Source organism: Balaenoptera musculus, chromosome 2 (genome assembly GCF_009873245.2).
Source record: "Balaenoptera musculus isolate JJ_BM4_2016_0621 chromosome 2, mBalMus1.pri.v3, whole genome shotgun sequence".
Classification (NCBI taxonomy): Eukaryota; Metazoa; Chordata; class Mammalia; order Artiodactyla; family Balaenopteridae; genus Balaenoptera; species Balaenoptera musculus.
This window is the reverse complement of record NC_045786.1, coordinates 52,775,346-52,795,675: the sequence shown is the minus strand read 5'-3', so window position 1 is coordinate 52,795,675 and position 20,330 is coordinate 52,775,346.

Genomic DNA, 20,330 nt, shown 5'->3' with positions numbered 1-20,330 from the left:
AAATTGAAAGTTTTAAGTGTGCCTACTGTTTCATCATACGATTCTGCTTTTAAGTATTTGTCCTAAGAAAATATTTGGATGAATAAATAAAATTATATGTACACCTAGAGGAATTCTTTGCACACTTGCACAGAGACCTGCACAAGAAAATTCACAGGAGTACAAATTATAATTGCAAAAACCTGATAATAACTCAAGTGCCCATCAACAGGAGAATAAATTAATTGTATTATACTCAATCAATGGAAAATTATGACAGTAAAAATGAACCCCAACTATGTAATTCTACAAAGATAAATCTCACAAACATGTTGAACAACAAATGCAAATCACCAGATTAACTACAGAGTGACACTATTTACATAATGTTCAAAACCAATAGTATAATATGTTATTTTAAGGCATTAATGGTAGTTACTAGGTCTAGGGATACATAGCAAGCCAGATACAGGCCCTGCCATCAAGGAGCACACACCCTAGGTATAGCAATAGAAATTGATCCAATAATCATATAATTAAATAGATAATTACAAAGTATGATAACTGCTATGGAAAAATTACAGAGAGTTAGGAGACTGATGGGGGAGGACCACCTCACCTACTTTTGCATAAGTCAGAAATAAACCTTTGTTGTGTTAAAAAATTATATGTACATGATAAATAATAAACTGAAATGATGTTTAATAAGAAATTATTACTTCTACCAAAAATATTGAACAACTACCATAGTTCAAATGACAGTACTTAGAATCTGGATACATGGAAGGAAGGAAAAAAAGAAGGAAGGGGGAGGGAGGGAAGGAGGAGGTAGGAAGGAAGGAAAGGAGGAAGGAAGGATTTATTAGCCCCTTACACAGCAAAGCTTTAAACATTAACAAATAGTGGGCCCAGAAGAGGATGAACTTTGCCTGGAATGCTGATTGAGTTTGGAGGTTGGGGGTGGTTGATAACCAGAGAAGTTTTAACTGTGAAGTTATGTGGTAGCTGAATTTTTAAAGATAAACAAGAATTCACCAGATGATTAGTTTCCATTAAGTATCTGTCTTCAAAAGATTTGCTAAAAAATTTTGTTGTCAGAGCCCATTTCTTTCCAAGAGACTATAAGCTGGAGAACACACTTTTTTTTTTTAACATCTTTATTGGAGTATAATTGCTTCACAATGGTGTGCTAGTTTCTGCTCTATAACAAAGTGTATCAGCTATACATACACATATATCCCCATATCTCCTCCCTCTTGCATCTCCCTCCCACCCTCCCTATCCCACCTCTCTAGGTGGTCACAAAGCACCGAGCTGACCTCCCTGTGCTATGAGGCTGCTTCCGATTAGCTATCTATTTTACATTTGGTAGTGTATATATGTCCATGCCACTCTCTCGCTTCATCCCAGCTTACCCTTCCCACTCCCTGTGTCAAGTCCATTCTCTGTGTCTGCATCTTTATTCCTGTCCTGCACCTAGGTTTTTCAGAACGATATTTTTTTTTTTAGATTCCATATATATGTGTTAGCATATGGTATTTGTTTTTCTCTTTCTGACTTACTTCACTCTGTATGACAGACTCTAGGTCCATCCACCTCACTACAAATAACTCCATTTCGTTTCTTTTTATGGCTGAGTAATATTCCATTGTATATATGTGCCACATCTTCTTTATCCATTCATCTGTCAATGGACACTTAGGCTGCTTCCATGTCCTGGCTATTGTAAATAGAGCTGCAATGAACATTGTGGTACATGACCTTTCGTGAATTATGGTTTTCTCAAGGTATATGCCCAGTAGTGGGATTGCTGGGTTGTATGGTAGCTCTATTTTAAGTTTTTAAGGAACCTCCATACTGTTCTCCATAGTGGCTATATCAATTTACATTCCCACCAACAGTGCAAGAGGGTTCCCTTTTCTCCACATCCTCTCCAGCATTTATTGTTTCTAGATTTTTTTGATGATGGCCATTCTGACTGGTGTGAGGTGATACCTCATTTTGATTTGCATTTCTCTAATGATGAGTGATGTTGAGCATCCTTTCATGTATTTGTTGGCAATCTGTATATCTTCTTTGGAGAAATGTCTATTTAGGTCTTCTGCCCGTTTTTGGATTGGGTTGTTTGTGTTTTTGACATTGAGCTGCATGAGCTGCTTGTAAATTTTGGAGATTAATCCTTTGTCAGTTGCTTCATTTGCAAATATTTTCTCCCATTCTGAGGGCTGTCTTTTTGTCTTGTTTATGGTTTCCTTTGCTGTGCAAAAGCTTTTAAGTTTCATTAGGTCCCATTTGTTTCTTTTTGTTTTTATTTTCATTTCTCTAGGAGGTGGGTCAAAAAGGATCTTGCTGTGATTTATGTCATAGTGTGTTCTGCCTATGTTTTCCTTTAAGAGTTTTACAGTGTCTGGCCTTACATTTAGGTGTTTAATCCACTTTGAGTTTATTATTGTGTATGGTGTTAGGGAGTGTTCTAATTTCATTCTTTTACATGTAACTGTCCAGTTTTGCACCACTTATTGAAGAGGCTGTCTTTTCTCCACCGTATATTCTTGCCTCCTTTATCAAAGATAAGGTGACCATATGTGCATGGGTTTATCTCTGGGCTTTCTATCTTGTTCCATTGATCTATATTTTTGTTTTTGTGCCAGTACCATACTTTCTTGATTACTGTAGCATTGTAGTATAGTCTGAAGTCAGGGAGCCTGATTCCTCCAACTCCATTTTTCTTTCTCAAGTTTGCTTTGGCTATTCGGGGTCTTTGTGTTTCCATACAAATTGTGAAGTTTTTTGTTCTAGTTCTGTGAAAAATGCCATTGGTAGTTTGATAGGGATTGCACTGAATCTGTAGATTGCTTTGGGTAGTATAGTCATTTTCACAATGTTGATTCTTCCAATCCAAGAACATGGTATATCTCTCCATCTGTTTGTATCATCTTTAATTTCTTGGAGAACACACTTTTATTCACACCAAATTGTTAGGGATTATTTTCCCCAGGCAGTGTGGAGCAATCAAAAAGCATTGTAATGAAAGTAAGCAATATATTTTATTTTCCTAATTCTGCTTCTGAATAGCTGTGTGATCTTAGGCAAGTCTAACCTATCTGGGCTACCTTTCCAAATATGTAAAATGATGATATTTGAAGCTCCTTCCAGGGCTAAAACACTCTATTTTTAAACCTGGATGTACTTATTGCTAAAATCCCTAGGGGGCTAGGTGCCTTATTAAAATACAATGAAAATTTTATTTAAAATTATAGGAAAATTACATAAGATAAATTAAGGTGATGCTCTTTTATTATTATTATTGTTTTTATTATTATTATTTAGTTTCTTTGTATGCTTTACAATAACTCTGGTAGATGTTTCACACACAAAATACATAGAGCAAGATAAGTCATGGCTTATTGCAATGATTATTAATACTTGTATCACTGGTGAAAAGTGGAAGCCTTTAATAGATAAATGGAAGATATCATGGACTCACCTGGTTTCATAAATGCTGTAAAGTTTTCTGTGTTCTTTGACTGCATTCCTGAAAAAAAAATAAAAGAAGGATAAAATATAAGCTTCAAATTTATTGCTAAGGTCTGAAATTCCTTCAATAAGCATGTTGTCAGACTGTATCTACTTGGTGATGAAATACCTTCACTAGTTTTTTGGTGAATTTCAAGAAATAATACTTAAAGAAATGTGCACACATTTTAAAAGCAATACACATTACATTAGATAAGCTTAAATGGTTACCAAACCACTGTTTAAATTTTAGTGAAGACAGAAAACAAACAATAAAAAAATAACATAATTTCAAATACTGGTGTGTGCTGTGATAAAAATAAAACAAAGTAATATAATAGAAAATGACGTGAGAGAAGTCATATTACAAAAGATGGCAAGAAAACCTTCTTTGAGGAAATGAATTTTCAGTTGAAATCTGAATCATGGAGGAAGTTAACCATGACATTTGCAGGAAAACAGAAGCAATATAAAATAATAGTTATATATTGATTGCTATGTAAAATGCACTGTATTTCACATGCTGAAAGAGTCACTGAAAACAAAAATAATTGAAGTAAACCAATGGAGGTAAAAACAAAATGCAAGGCAGCAGAATTGTAACTGACATTGAAAAAGTACATGTCAGTGAAGTGGAAGGATGAGCCTTTCCCATTGCCTCTCACCAGCCTGGTCACCTGTCAGCTCAGCAGACAAAACTACTGTACATTCAAGAAATACATCCAGAATTAAGAAGAGAAAGCAGGGCAGCAAGTTCCACATGAAGTGAAATTATTGAAAAAGATGGAAAATTGTAAAGCAAAAAAAAAAAAAAGAAGAGCAAGAAAATAAAATAAGCAAAATAAAAATCTCAAAGAGGCAAGAGAACATTAGTTTCATGGAAAAGGAACAAGATGAAAAAAAGATTTGGTAAATTGTTAGTTATGAAGCATATAACTGTTTTAAGAAAGAACATGTTTAAAGGGATAAATAAAATTTAAATGGCTGAAGAAAAAAATTAGTGAGCTGGAAGATTGTATGGAAGGACTTTCAAAGGCAGGATTTAAAGATAAGGAGATAGCGATGTAAAGGAATAGCAAACATAAATAGAATACATAAGTACAGGCACCAACCTCTGTATAACAGGAGGTACCAGAAATAGAGTAAAAATAAGACCAGGAAATAAATTATTTGATTAAATGAGAACAAATTTCCAAGAATTAAATAAGAAATATTTTAGATTAAATAAGAGAAGTTCCATTGCATTTTTAGGATGATTATAAAGCCACAGTAATCTAATCTAGACAATATTTTACTGGTGAAGGTATAGACACATAGATCAATTGAACAGAATAGAAAGTCCAGAAGTATATATTAAACAACCTGGTCAAATTACCAAAGACAAGCTTTTCAGCAAATAGTGTTTGAATAACTGGGCATTCATATGTAAAATTAAACTTCAATCTAAACTTCATACCTTACACGAAAACAAAAACTATCTCAAAATGAATCATATATCTAAATTTTCATATATCTAAAATTGCCTCTTTTAGAAACTTAGGAAAAAAATATAAGAAATAATCTTCATGACCTGAGATTAGGCAAAGAGGTGTTAGGCATGGCACCAAAAGCACAGTCCATTATAAAATGACAAATTGTGCTTAATAAAAATTTAAGCATTAGTTTAAGAAATAAAATGTTTAAATAAGTGAAAAGACTTTACAAATTTGCAGAAAATATTTGTCAATCACATGTACACCAAAGCATTTCAATTCAGAATATACTCTCAAAATTATTACGTAAGAAATCAAACAACTCGATTTAAACTGAGCAAAAGACAGTCACTTCAGCAAATAGGATATTCAGACGGTATGTGAAGAGGTGTGCAACAAAATTAACCATTAGAGAAGTGCAAATTAAAACCATATTATGATTATATTAAACAACAATTAGAAACTCTAAAATTTTTTTAAAAATCAGTAATGGGACTTCCTTGGCGGTCTGGTGGTTAAGATTTGGCGCTTCCACTGCAGGGGGCACGGAATTTCTTATGAAGTAAAATTTTAAAAATTGAACAACATCGAATACTGGCAAGGATGCAGAGAAACTCGATCACTTACCAATTGCTGACTAAAATGTGGTCACTCTAGGAAACAGTTTCAAGAAAATCTAAGCATGCAAGTACCATACTACCTGCCAATTGTATTCCTGTCATTTATTTCAGAGAAATCAAAGTTTATGTTTACACAGGGGTCTGTGCAAAATTGTATGTAGCAGCTTTGTTCATGGGGGCCCATATGGAATGGCCCAGATGCCCTTCAATAAATGAACATTTTGTTAATCCATGTCATGGAATACTGCTCAGCCATGGAAAAGGATGAACTATTGATACATGCCATCTGATGAAACTCTGGAGAAATATACTGGGTGAAAAAATCTCATCCCAAAAGAATACATACGGGATTATTCCATTTATATAAGGTTGTTGAAATGACAAAATGATAGAACAGAGTGGTGGTTTCCAGAGCTTAAGGAGAGGTTGGGGTGGGAGATTGGCTATGCAACACATGAGTTCAAGTGGGGAAAATGAGGGACCCTTGTGGTGAAGCAAATGTTGTGTCTTGACCATGTCAATGTCACTATTCTGGTTGTGATACTATAGTATAATTTTTCAAGGTATTACCTTTGAGGGGAATTGGGTAAAGAGTACATGGGATTTCCCTGTATTCTTACAGCCACTTGTGAATGCAAATTTATCTCAAACAAAAAGTTTATTTTAAAAAGTTAAACCATAAACATTTTAGAAGAAAATTTGTTAACTATTATTTGAGTTTTGAAGTGGAAAAATATCTTTTGAGAAAAAAACGCAATAGAAATTACAAAATAAATGAGTAATAAATGTTCCACAAAGTTTTAAAAGCTGAATATGACAAAGAATGTTATAAGTACATTTTGATGCAAATATGAATTAAAATAATGAGATAACATTTTTGAACTAATTTGAAAAAGAAAATTAATGTTGTCAAGCGTTCTGTAAAACAAGCATTCTAATGCATTCTGGCGATAAATGCTATTAATTTTCATATGTCTACTTGAGGCTCAAGAAATTTCATGCACTCTGAACCAGTAATTACAAATGTGGGAATCTGTCCTTAGGAAATAGCCTCAGCTAATTTCTGGTTACACAAAAGGCTAGTTTGCCAATTGTATTAATCTAAATACTTTTACTAGTAAAATATTGGAAATAGTCTGTGTCCAACAGTACAGAAATTATTAAATAAAATATGGTAACAGCCTTAAAAAAAGAATAGAAAGCAGGCATAATATCTACTTGAATAATCTTTAATGACATAAGAAAATTCTCATGATGTGACAGTAAGGGACATCATAATACAAAATCTTACATGTGTTTGCTTAGTAAATAGATCAAAACTTAAACAATGAACAACACTGACTGTTGGAATAATGAGTTAATTTTTTAGTTCTCTGTAGTTTCCAAATGCATATACCATTTCATAATAAAGAAGTAACTATAAATTACAGATAAATGAAAAAATTGAAGCTATTACAAGAAAATGTCTTTCAGAAAATTTGAAAAATCTCCTGCCTTTTTAACAAAATTCAGAAAATTAAAACAATTAGGAGGACATAAGTTATATAACAATTGTATAAAAAAATGATTGTAGCCTAACCAAGTATGTTAGCAGTCATGCTGCTGTTTATTTTTCTCGATGCCAGTGGAGTCCTTAGCAATGTCAACCAATAGTGATTAGGGAAAAATAAGGCCTCAGAGACTGGTTCAGAACTGCTCTTCAATAATGAAGTTTCTGATTCTTTGTCCTGCTTCACTTGACATTTTCTCCTGAGGGCCTGAAACTTTCTTAATCTTCTCAGGGATGAAAAACTTTATTTATGTATTATTTATTTATTTATTTAGCTAAGAAAAATATCTTTGGAGTAAATGGCTAGCAAATTGTTTCTCTGCAAAATGAAGTGCTTTTAATGCCATCAATTCCAATGTGAGTGGAGGCTGCCATTTGGAAAAGTCTAGCACAGCGAGTAATACACCACCAAAGAAGCTACAAAATCAGTTTTGGTATGGAAATATGTGCTATAAAATCTAACTACAACTTACTGCCAAGGAAATTTCCGTGACTGATCAAGTGCACGTAGCCCTTCTCACAACACATTTGACAGAAGCACGTGATCACTGCCTTCATCTGTGAAAAGTAGTTACCCTCATTTCCAGCTCTACCTCTTATGCACCCCCCTCTTTTAATGGTCTTTATTGCTTTTCTTATTATAAAATTAGTTTGCGTCTATTACAGGTGTAGTCCATATGAATTTTACAGTCACAGAAAATTCTGGGGTGCAAACATGTAGTTTTATCTATGTAATACAAATTAATTTCCCATCCCAAGTCCCAGTCTGCCTAATGCAGACAATCCATAGTATCCATGTAATCCCCTCAGCCATTTCACAACTTCCAGTTCAGGATGTGAACACACTTGTTTATGAGTGGGCTGCTTCCTCTCTCTCCTGGGTCCTGAAGCAACTTGATATCTGGGGGTGTAGGGTCCTGGGCCCAAGGTGACAGTCCTTTCTCATAGGCTGCAGCAGAATGTTGACTGATGACAAAACAATGCTCCCTCCACTTGATGACAGAAGCTAGATGTTTCAGGGTCTTCAAATGCCCATAAATTCAAAGGAGGTAGTCTTCTCTTTAGGAATTGAATCCCCTTGCCTGGGACTGGTTTCGGTGAAGGCCTTTGCCAGTGCAATCTCATGAGAAGGTTTTTAGGCATCTTCTGCAAAATGTTCGTCTCCTAGTAAATATAATCTTGTCCTTATTCTGCATATTTTTAACCATTCTGAAATCCTGAGGTGTATCTAATCCATAACATCCCACCTTGCCCTGATGGCTCCCGCTTGCTCCAGCCTGGACTGGCTGCATTCCATGCCTGCTACAAAGCTGTGATCACAGGATTTTCTGTCATGAATTCTTGGGTTACACACACTTTCCTGAACCTCAGGCTTCTTTTTTTCTTGCTTTACTCACCAATTTTACAGAAGAACACGCTCGAGTAAATTCCTCAAATTGGCATATGAGAGGTGTTTCTGATAGGATGGTTTGGATTACTATTAGCAAAATATGTTTGAGGAAAAAAGGAGACTTTAATAATTATTTACCTAAAAAGTATGAAAGTAGGGTGGGTGGAAGACACATTTGATCAGGACCCTGGTGCAGGCACTCTGGGACCCTATATTCCATCCTCATTCAGATGTTTCTCTTTTCAAGCTAACTGTCCTCCTGGGAGCAAAGTGAATGAAGTACCTCAGGCTTCACATACATACATCTTCCCATCCTGAAGGAGACTAAGAAAGTCTCATTCATTCAGAGTGTCCTCACACCTGAGTCAATCAATGCAGCCAGTGAGGGAATATGTTCCTTTCTTTCCCACCACTTTCAGTGTGATTATGTCATTTATTTATAATGGAGGTAGATTCATTTGCTATGGTGTACATTCAGTCTTGGCTTTCGTCAACATCCTGGCTGATTTTTAAATTTTGGAATAAAATAAAAATCCACTCTTTATGGTGTATAATTCTATGGTTTTTTGCAGATGCGTAATATCCACTAACAAAATACCATATAGAACAGTTAAATTGCCCCCCAAAATTTGTTGTTGTCAACCCTTCTCCCACCTCCAACCCCAGGCAACCACAGATCTGTTCCCTGATGCTACAGTACTGCCTCTTCCAAAACGTCATTTAAATTAAAAGAAACAATATATATAGTCTTTTAGGTTTGGTTTCTTTCACTTCGCAAAATTCACTAAGGATTCATCCATGTTGTATGAATCAAAACATCATTGCTCTTTTTTTTTTTAAAGATTTTTTTGATGTGGACTATTTTTTTTAAGTCTTTATTGAATTTGTTACAATATTGCTTCTGTTTTATGTTTTGGTTTTTGGCCAGGAGGCATGTGGGATCTTAGCTCCCTGACCAGGGATCGAACTCTCACTCCCTGCATTGGAAGGTGAAGTCTTAACCCCTGGGCCACCAGGGAAGTCCCCAGAGCTCTTTATAATGGAGTAATGTTACATTTTGTGGATGTACCACAGGCTGTTTATCCATTCACCTGCTGAAAGATTGAAAAATGTGTGCACTCCAATATTCATTGCACCATTATTTACAATAGCCAAGATATGGAAGCAACCTAAGTGTCCATGGAGACACAAATGGATAAAGAAGAATATATATATATATATGTATAGTGTGATACATACATATATATAAATATCATACAATGGAATATTGAAGCCAAATCCAGCCTCTGTATCCCAACACCAAATTAAATCTCGGAAACAGAGTTTGGGTGAAGTAAAAGGGTTGTTTCCATCTTTGGCAAGCAAGGATAAAGCTGCTATAAACATTCATGTACAAGGTTTTGTGTGAATATAAGTTTTCCTTCCACTTGCATAAATATCTAGAAGTGGTATTCTAAGATATACAAAATATGTATCTGTTGCTAGGTCATATGGTCACTCTATTTTTAACTTTTTGAGGAACTGCCAAACGTTTTCCACAGTGGCTATACCATTTTACATTGTTGTAAGGGTTCCAGTTTCTCTATATCCTAACCAGGACTTGTTATTTGTCTTTTTTATGTTACTATAGATACCTCAGTGGCTGTGAAGTGGTACATTATTGTAGTTTTGATTTCATTTCCCTAAAGACTAATAATGTTGAGCAGCCTTTCATGTGTTTGTTGGCATTTGTATAAATTCTTTGGGGAAATACCTATTCAAATCCTTAGCCCATTTAAAAAACTGGGTTATTCATCTTTTTATTGTTGAGTTTTAAATGTTCTTTATATATTCTGGATGCTAGACCCTTACCAGGTATCTGATATGCAGATATTTTCTCCCTTTCAATGGGTTGCCTTTTCACTTTCTTGGTAGTGTACTTCGATGCACAAAAGTTTTTCATTTTGATGAAGTCTAATGTATTTTGCCCATCCCCCACCCCACTCCTTTCTAGCAAACACCCTTTTGTTCTCTATATCATGAGACTGTTTTTGTTTGGTTTGGTTTGTTTGTTTGGTTTGTTTTGGTACTTAGATTCCACATGTAAAGGAGATTGTGTGGTATTTGTCTTTCTCTGCCTGACATATTTCACTTAGCATAATACCCTCTAGATCCATTCACATTGTTGCAAATGGGAGGATTTCACCTCTTTAAAGGCTGAGTAATATTGAAACTGAGCAGGACCCTATGGGGCTCTTGGGCACAGAAGTCTTTCTATGTCCCCGTCTCTGAGTTCCAAAGGTCAGGTTCAAACAGTTACTAATCAGGGAAGGGAGGGGATGTGGAGACAAGGGAGGAGCAGTCAAGAAACAATAGTGCAGCCCTGGGGCAGGTCCTGGTTCCCCCTCAAGGTATATTCATAACAATATCTTTGAACTCTTCTGCAGAACTAAAACCCCCACCAAACAGAAGATGTTAACTACTTGATGAAGCAACTACTTGATGAAGCACTCTTCATTCCTGAGGTCACAGTTTGCCCATCACCACCTGACACCAGATGATCTCTAGATTGAAGGAATGCAAGCCATGCAAGCACCCTGATCCTTATCAGCAACCCTGCTCCTGGAATACAAGACTCCTCACAACTCCCCCTGCTCCCCTGGTTGGGACAGTTTTGACAGCATTAGCCCACCGTGGCCCCCTTTGCCTGGCAAAGCAATAAAGCTATTCTTTTCTACTTCACCCAACCTCTGTTTCTGAGATTTAATTTGGTGTTGGGGTACAGAGGCTGGATTTGGCTTCAATATTCCATCATGTGATATATATATATATTCTTCTTTACCCATTTGTGTCTCCATGGACACTTAGGTTGCTTCCATATCTTGGCTATTGTAAATAATGGTGCAATGAACATTGGAGTGAACACATTTTACAAATTAGTGTTTTGTTTTCTTCTGGAAAATACCCAAATGTGAAATTTCTGGATTTTATGACAGTTTAATTTTTGAGGAACCTCCATATTGTTTTACATAGTGGCTGCACCAATTTACAATTGCACCAACAGTGCACAAGGATTTCTTTTTCTATACAACTCACAAACACTTGTTATTTGTTGTCTTTATTATGATAGTGAGAAATAAAATATTGCCTGCCATATCAGTAAACAAAGGATGTGACAGTCATCAGCGATTGCAGCCCTCCAACAGTGAGCCAGTGAGCCCTGAGGGAACTCAGGAAGGAAACAAAGAACACCTGCCATCTAGCAGCCACCAGACTTCAGCCACTCCTAATAGTGAGCCCTGAAGAAACTCAGGATGTGAAAACACAGGATACTGGCCCCAGATAGCTAAGGTGCATATAAAATGAAAGATTTCAGTGAACCCAAACTCTTGCCTCTTCCCATACACAGAAAAGCGCTAAATTCCTTAACTTGAGATATCTAGTTTTTTAAAAATTTACAGTAGCCTTTTATTCCTACCACCTGCCATTGGTTGCCAAACTCCTATATATGCTAGCTTCCCCCCTCACCTCCTCAGAGCAGTTTTCTCAGGGCTACTTGAGATGCTGCCTCCCGGGCTTGAAGTCCTAAAAATTTCTGCCAAATAAAACATAACTCTCTACTTTTAGGTTGCATTTTTTTTTTCAGTCAACAATAAGCATGAGGTGGTATCTCATTGTGGTGTTGATTTGAATTTCCCTGATGATTAGTGATGTTGAGCATCTTTTTTCTTGTCTATTGGCCATCTGTCTGTCTTTGGAAAAAATGTCTATTCAGGTCCTCTGCCTATTTTTTCATTGTGTTGTTTGTTTCTTTGATGCTGAGGTGTACGAGTTCTTTGTATATTTTAGATATTAACCACTTGTCAGAGATACTGTTTGCAAATATCTTCTCCCATTTGTTGGCTGCCTTTTGGTTTTGCTAATAATTTCCCTCACTGTGCATAAGCTTTTTAGTTTGATATTGCCCTCTTTGTTTGTTTTTGCTTTTGTTTCCCTTGTCTGAGAATACATAACAAAAAAAATATTGTTAAGACCAATGCCAAAGAGCATATTGCTTATGTTTTCTTCTGGGAGTTTTATGGTTTCAGGTCTTACATTTAAGTCATTAGTTCATTTTGAGTATATTTTTTATATGTGGTATAAGAAAGCAGTTCAGTTTGATTCTTTTGCATGTAGCTGACCAGTTTTCCCAACACCATTTATTGAAAAGGCTGTCTTTTCTCCATTGTATATTCTTGCTTCCTTTGTCATAGATTAATTGACCAATAAGTGTCGATTCATTTCTGGGCTCTTTATTCTGCTCCATTGATAAATGTGTCTTTTTTGTGCCAGTATCATACTGTTTTAATTACTGTAGCTTTGTAGTATAGTTTAAAATCAGGGAGAATGATACCTCCAGCTTTGTGCTTCTTCTCAAGATTGTTTTGGCTATTTGTGGTCTTTTGTTTTTTCATACAAATTTTAGAATTATTTGTTCCTATTCTGTGAAAAATGCCACTGAGTGTTTGATAGAGATTGCATTGAATCTGTAGATTGTCTAGAGTAATAAGGTCATTTTAACAAAGTTAATTTTTCTAATCCATGAGCATGGTATATCTTTCCTTTTGCTTGTGTTATCTTCAGGTTTTTTCATCAAGGTCTTATAGTTTTCTGAGTGCAAGTCTTTTATCTCCTTGTTAGATTTATTCCCAGGAATTTTATTCTTTTTGATACAATTGGAAATGGGACTGTTTCTTTAATTTCTCTTTCTGATAGCTCAATGTTAGTGTGTAGAAATGCAACAGATTTCTGTGTATTAATTTTGTATCCTGAACTTTACCAAATTCATTGATGAGCTCTAGTAGTTTTCTTTAGGATTTTCTATGCATAATATCTTGTCATCTGCAAACAGCGACAATTCTACTTCATCCTTTTTGAACTGGATTCTTTTTATTTCTTTTCCTAGTCTGATTGCTGTGGCCAGGACTTCCAATACCATGTTGAATAAAAAAGTGGTGGGAGTGAGCATCATTGTCTTGTTCCTAATCTTAAAGCAAATGCTTTCAGCTTTTCTCCATTTTGTATGATGTTAGCTGTGAGTTTGCCATATACGACCTTTATTATGTTGGGGTATGCTCCCTTTATGCTCACTTTGTAGAGGCTTTTTTTGTCATAAATTGTTGTTGAATTTTGTTGAAAGCTTTTTCTCCATCTATTTAGATAAAGGTATGGTTTTTATTCTACAACTTGTTAATGTGGTGTGTCACATTGATTGATTTGTGGATATTGAAAAATCCTTGCATCCCTGGGATAAATCCCACTTGATCATAGTGTATGATCCTTTTAATGTGTTGTTGGATTTGGATTGCTAATATTTTGTTAAGGATTATTGCATCTATGTTCATCTGTGTTATTGGCCTATAACTTTCCATTTTTGTAATATATTTGTCTGGTTTTGGTATCATGGTGATACTGACCTTGTAGAATGTGTTTGGAAGCATTCCTTCCTCTGCAATTTTTTGGAATACTTTGAGAAGGATAGATGTTAACTCTTTTCTAAACATTTGGTAGAATTCACCTGTGAAGCCATCTAGTCCTAGACTTTTGTTTCTTGGGAGTTTTTAACTTACTGATTCAATTTCATTACTGGCAACTAGACTGTTCATATTTTCTATTTTTTTCTGGTTCAGTCTTGGGAATTTGTACATTTCTAAGATTTTGTCCATTTCTTACAGGTTGTCCATTTTTTTGGCATGTAGTTGTTCATAGTAGTCTCATGATCCTTTGTATTTCTGTGGTGTCGGTTGTAACTTCGCCTTTTTTATTTCTGATTTTATTGATTTGAGCTATCTCCTTTTTTTTTTCTTGATGAGTCTAGCTAAAGGTTTATCCATTTTGCTTACCTTTTGAAAGAACCAGCTGGTAGTTTCATTGATCTTTTCTGTTTTTTTTTGTTGTTGTTTTTAGTCTTTATTTGATTTATTTCTGCTCTGATCCTTATGATTTCTTGCCTTCTACTAACTTTGGGTTTCGTTTGTTCTTCTTTTTCTAGTTTCTTTAGATGTAAGGTTAGGTTGTTTATTTGAAGTTTTTCTTGTTTCTTGATGTAGCTTGTATCATTATAAATGTCCCTCTTAGAACTGCTTTTGCTGCATCCCATAAATTTTGGATCATTGTGTTTTCATTTTCATTTGTTTCCAGGTATTTTTTATTTCTTCCTTGATTTCTTCAGTGATTCATTGGTTGTTTAGTAGCATATTGTTTAGCCTCCAGGTGTTTGTATTTTTTCTCTTTTTTTTTCATGAAGTTGATTTCTAGTGTCATAGCATGGTTGGAAAAGATACTTGATATGATTTCAATTTTCTTAAATTTACCGAGGCTTGTTTTGTGGCTTAGCATGTGATCTATCCTGGAAAATGTTCTATGTGCATTTGAAAAGAATGTGTATTCTGATGGAATGTGATAGATATAGATACAGACATAGATATAGACATAGATATAGATATAGTTATAGATATAGATGATATAGATATAGATATCCCTCTGGCTAAATGAGTCTTTAAGGCCAGTGTTTCCTTATTGATTTTCTGTCTGAATGATGTGCCCATTGATGTGAGTGGAGCTGTAAAGTCCCCTACTATTATTGTGCTATTGTTGATTTCTCCATTTATGTCCATTAATATTTGCTGTATATATTTAGGTGCTACTGTGTTGGGTGCATATATATTTACAATTGCTATATCTTCTACTTGGATTGATCTGTAGTGTCCTTCTTTGTCTCTTGTAACAGTCCTTATTTTAAAGTCTATTTTGTCTGATATAAGTATTGCTACTCCAGCTTTCTTTTGATTTCCATTTGCATGGAATACCTTTTTCCATCCCCTTACTTTCAGTCTGTGTGTGTCTTTAGACCTGAAGTGAGTCTCCTGTAGGCAGCATATATATGGGTCTTGTTTTTGTATCCATTCATTCATTCTATATCCTTTGATTGGAGCATTTAGTCCATTTACATTTAAGGTAACTATTGATAGTTAAGTTATTAAATATATGTTATTATTATAATCTCCAATTGATGTTGGCAAAATTCACAGCATACCTCACATCAAAATTCAAATAGGCCTCTCAAAATCTCTTCCCAGAATTAATCAATACCTTATAAGTAAAGAAGCCCTTCAAGGTGTGAAGCCCATAATAGAAGATCACAAGGTGTTAGGATCTGGGCCTCATTGTCTCTTGTACCAATCCCTGTAACACTTCCATTTTACCAGTGAGAAAACCTAAGGGCCTAGGGTGGAGGTTTGTTCAGGACCTCCAGGCAATAAACAACATTGCTATCCCTCAACACCCTCTTGTTTCTAACCTTCACATATTACTAACATCCATTCTCACTGCAAGTAAATTCTTTACTGTAATTGATTTATGCAGTTCATTCTTTAATATTCCAGTTAATTAAGCTAGCCAATACCGTTTTGCATTCACTTGGGAAGAAGTACAACTTACTTGGACAGTAATGTCTCAGTGTTATATTGAAAGTCCTTATTTTTCACAAATCCTGAAGGCTGATCTGGATGACATAAAGTTTCCTAGAGGTTTTACATTGTTGCAATATATGGATTATTTGCTTCTTTGTTCTCCTTCTGAAGCTGCCTCACAGAAGCATCCACTTGCTAAAGCTTTTACCCTTAAAAAGGCATAAGATCACCAAGAAAAATTGTGATTTGCCAAAACCCAGGATTGATATTTAGGGCATCTGATATTAGAACAAGGGCTGTATCTAGATCCAGATAGACATCATGGTGTCCTAAGTTTCCCAAAACTCAAAACTAAGTGCCAATTGTGAGGTTTTCTCAGGTTAGTTGGTTATTGCCAAAACTGGATTACAAATTTCTCGCTTATGGTCAAACCTATATGTCTTACTCAGCAATAAAAACCCCAACCCAATTTTATGGGAAAAATCAGATAACATAGACTTCAAGCTTTAAAGAAGAGTTTGATGAACCCACCTGCCCTTAAGCATCCCATTTATCATATTCCCTTTTTCCTTTTTGTATATGAAATGGAAGGGAATGCCATTGGAGTACTTACCCAAAAGCACAAGGACCACCATCAACCCATAGGTTATTATAGCTGGCAACTGGACCCTCTTGCACCATGTGGCATGGGGATACCCTCCTTGCCTCAGAGTCATTAAAACCACTGCCCTTTTGGTTAAGGTCACCAGAAAATCCTAAATTCTTATGACACAATGTTTTTCAGCCAGCCATCTCACCTCCTATGAAGACTTTTTGTTAACTGCTCCTCACATAGCTCTTTTTACATTGTAATAATCTTAACCTTAACCCAGCTACACTTCTCACCTCCATCACCAGTGAAGCACTTCACAACTGCTAAATGCTGATGGGCCACCTCCTGACTCCTTGTGATGATCTACAGGAAATTCCATTGGTAATGCTGGTTTCTCATTGTTCACTGTTGGTTTTTACTTAAAAGGTTTCAATGGGAAATACTGTGTTGGGTATGTTATTACAACTCCTTTTGATGTTGTTGAGGCAGCATATTTACCTCTTGCTACTTCTGTTCAACAGGCTGAATTATACACTTTTACATGGCATTGTACCTTAGCCAAGGACAAAACTGCCAATATTTATACTGATAGTAGATGATATGCGTTCAGAGTAGCTCATGATTTTGGAATGTGGAAGCAATGTGACTTCCTTACAACCAGTGGACGTAAAATTTTAAATGGTCCCTATGTTCAGGAATTATTAAATGCAGTACTTTTACCTGCCATTATTATCAAGATTCTGGGGCATTCTAAACTTGGCTCTCTGGAAGCTAAGGGAAATCACCTTGCTTATATTTTTTTGCAAGGAATGCTACCCTTAAGGGGACCAACAGCAAACAAACTTGTTATGTTCCAAAGGGATATTCCTCTAAATGATAATTTAGAAAAACTAGCTAGAGAGGCCCAACAATTGGCCTCAGAAAAGGAAAAACAAGATTAGAAATTCAACAATTGTTGATTTGATTAAAAAAAAAAAAAGAGAGAGAGAGAGCTCTGATTTGGACCAAATAACACCCAGTCCTATCAGAGACTCTGATTTCCATTCCTCACCACTGTACATGCATTAAACCATTGATCTACTAACAAAATGATAGCTTTCATGAATTAATATTGGTGGGGAACCATTAACAAGGCTGCAAAAAGTGCCTACCTCACTTGTCCCACTTGTCCAAAGTACAACCCAGGGAAGGCTGTTCTTACTGCTCTTGGACATTTTAAACTGCCTAATAGACCATTAGTGGTCTGGCAAGTATATTTCATACAACTTCCTCCTCTAATGGATATAAATATGTTTTAGTTATGGTCTGTATGTTTTCATGCTGGACTGAAACCTTCACTTGCAGACAGGCTATTTTCATCTTCTTTGGCAAAAGTTCTTTTGGAAAAGATTATCCTTTCTTGCAGGACTCCTCTTGAACTTTATAGTGATTGAGGAACCCATTTTACTGGCCAGGTGATTTGACAAGTCTGCAGTGTTGCCTGGTTTTACAACATTTTCACTGTGTTTATTACCCTCAATTCTCTGGTCAAATGCAATAACTGCATTATTAAGACTCGATTGGCAAAATTTGTAGAAGCCCACCAAAAACATTGTTGTTGGTCCTTCTAAATCTCAGATCCACCCCCTTTTGGGACTCATAAACTCTCACTCTTTGAGATCGTCACAGGATAACCAATGCACTTGGCTCCTGCCTCTTTTGACCCACAACTGATAAGGAGAGATACTACAATGTTGTGGAGGTCTGATTGCTTCTATTAAAAATATCCATGTTTTGTTAGAACAATCTTTTCATGGTGTGCCCTCAGGAGACAAAGACCTTAAGCATCACAGTTTGCAACCTTTAGATTTCCTCTTTTAGAAAAAGATACCTCCAGAAGAACTCTCTTCAACTTCACTGGAAAAACCCCTATCAAGTACTGCTAATCAAACCTTGTGCCACCAGACTCCAAGGAATAGACTCGTAGATTCAGGTGACACACCTAAAGAAAGTACCAAACCCTGACTGGACCTGCACATCATCTGGTGACCTGAAAGTAAAAATTTCGTGGAATTGAAGTGGATGACATCTGATGAGACAGCTTTCCCAAGACATTCAGACCAGGCCAGTTGGAAGTTTGTGGCCAAACCTTTGTTGATGACCTGAAGCTTCAGATTATCTCCAATGTCTATCTTCACAATATATGGACTTTAGATAAAAAGCGCCTGAGAGTTCACCCTCCTACCCCTCTTTCTTACACAAATGTGACCTCAATAGGTTTCCATTCTGTGCACTTTCCCTCTGATGTGAGACACTACACCCAGGAAAGTTCCTTCCTGACTTTGAGGGAAAACAAGCTGTTGAAACTAGAAAGCATGACTCTTGATCAGTGGTGCCTTCAGAGAAAGATCTCAACCAAAAGGAGGAAATGTAAAAAATTAATAAACAGAAACTTGAAATAGAGCCGGGAGACCAGAGGGAGGTGCCCTCATGCCCTGTGATGACAGCAGAGACCAACAGAAAAAAGAAAGACTCCTCTTCTTTCCTCACAATGACTCAGCCAATGAAAAACCATGGACTCTTTGTTTACTATAGCCCTCCCTCCTAACTTCCTTTTTCCCTCTATAAAGGTGTTTTCCTTGCCTTGCTGTGTGGGGATTTATATATGGCTCTCCATAGTTGCAGACCCCAAGTCGCAATTGTCTGCTGATCCCAAATAAACTCATCTTTGCTGGAGAAATATCTGGTAGTCTGTTTGTTTCAGGTCAACAATGTGATTTCTTTTTGTTTTGCTTTATTTTTAAAAGATCACACTGGATTCTTCCTGGAGAAGAGATAGGTTATGGGGTGAGATAAAGGAAAGATAAGAAAGAAACTAGTTAGGAGCAGTAATTTAGGAGTGTTAAATCTAGGATTAAATAGTATATTCATATTCTCTGAATAAAAGTTAATTACAACCAACAGAAGATGAAATTTTGCAACTTTAATTCATTCTCTAAAAAAGACAATTTTTTGTACATCTGTGAGCACTTTCTCCTTCACCTTCCTTTTTATTTTATTTTTTATAACAAATGTCAAAAATCATAGCAAAGCATACAAACATACACATATATGAAAACTTCAGTGTTAATGCTTCAGTAAGGGTTTGCAGGACACAAAATTAAAGCAGAACTTTCTCCCTTTTAAGTGAATGTACTGTCTAATATATGCTGCAACTTATTGCAAGGTATGTCAATACCTTGTAGATGAAAGCAAAACATGTTTTCAAGTGTTTTCCCATTCAGATATATGTACTCTCTCTCCTTTTATTCAAGTCTTCTATTTTACATCATTCAATGGCATTTCGTGATTATATTTATTAAGATCCTACAGATTGGGGGAGAGATTTGAGAAGATGGTGGAAGAGTAAGACGTGGAGATCACCTTCCTCCCCACAGATACATCAGAAATACATCTACAGGTGGAACTGCTCCTATAGAACACCCACTGAATGCTGGCAGAAGACCTCAGACCTCCCAAAAGGCAAGAAACTCCCCACGTACTTGGGTAGGGCAAAAGAAAAAACAGAAACAAAAGAATAGGAACGGGACCTGCACCAGTGGGAGGGAGCTGTGAAGGAGGAAAGGTTTCCACACACTAGGAAGCCCCTTCGCAGGTGGAGACTGCGGGTGGCGGAGGGGGGAAGCTTCAGAGCCATGGAGGAGAGCGCAGCAACAGGGGTGCGGAGGGCAAAGCGGAGAGATTCCCGCACAGAGGATCGGTGCCGACCAGCACTCACCAGAGAGGCTTGTCTGCTCACCTGC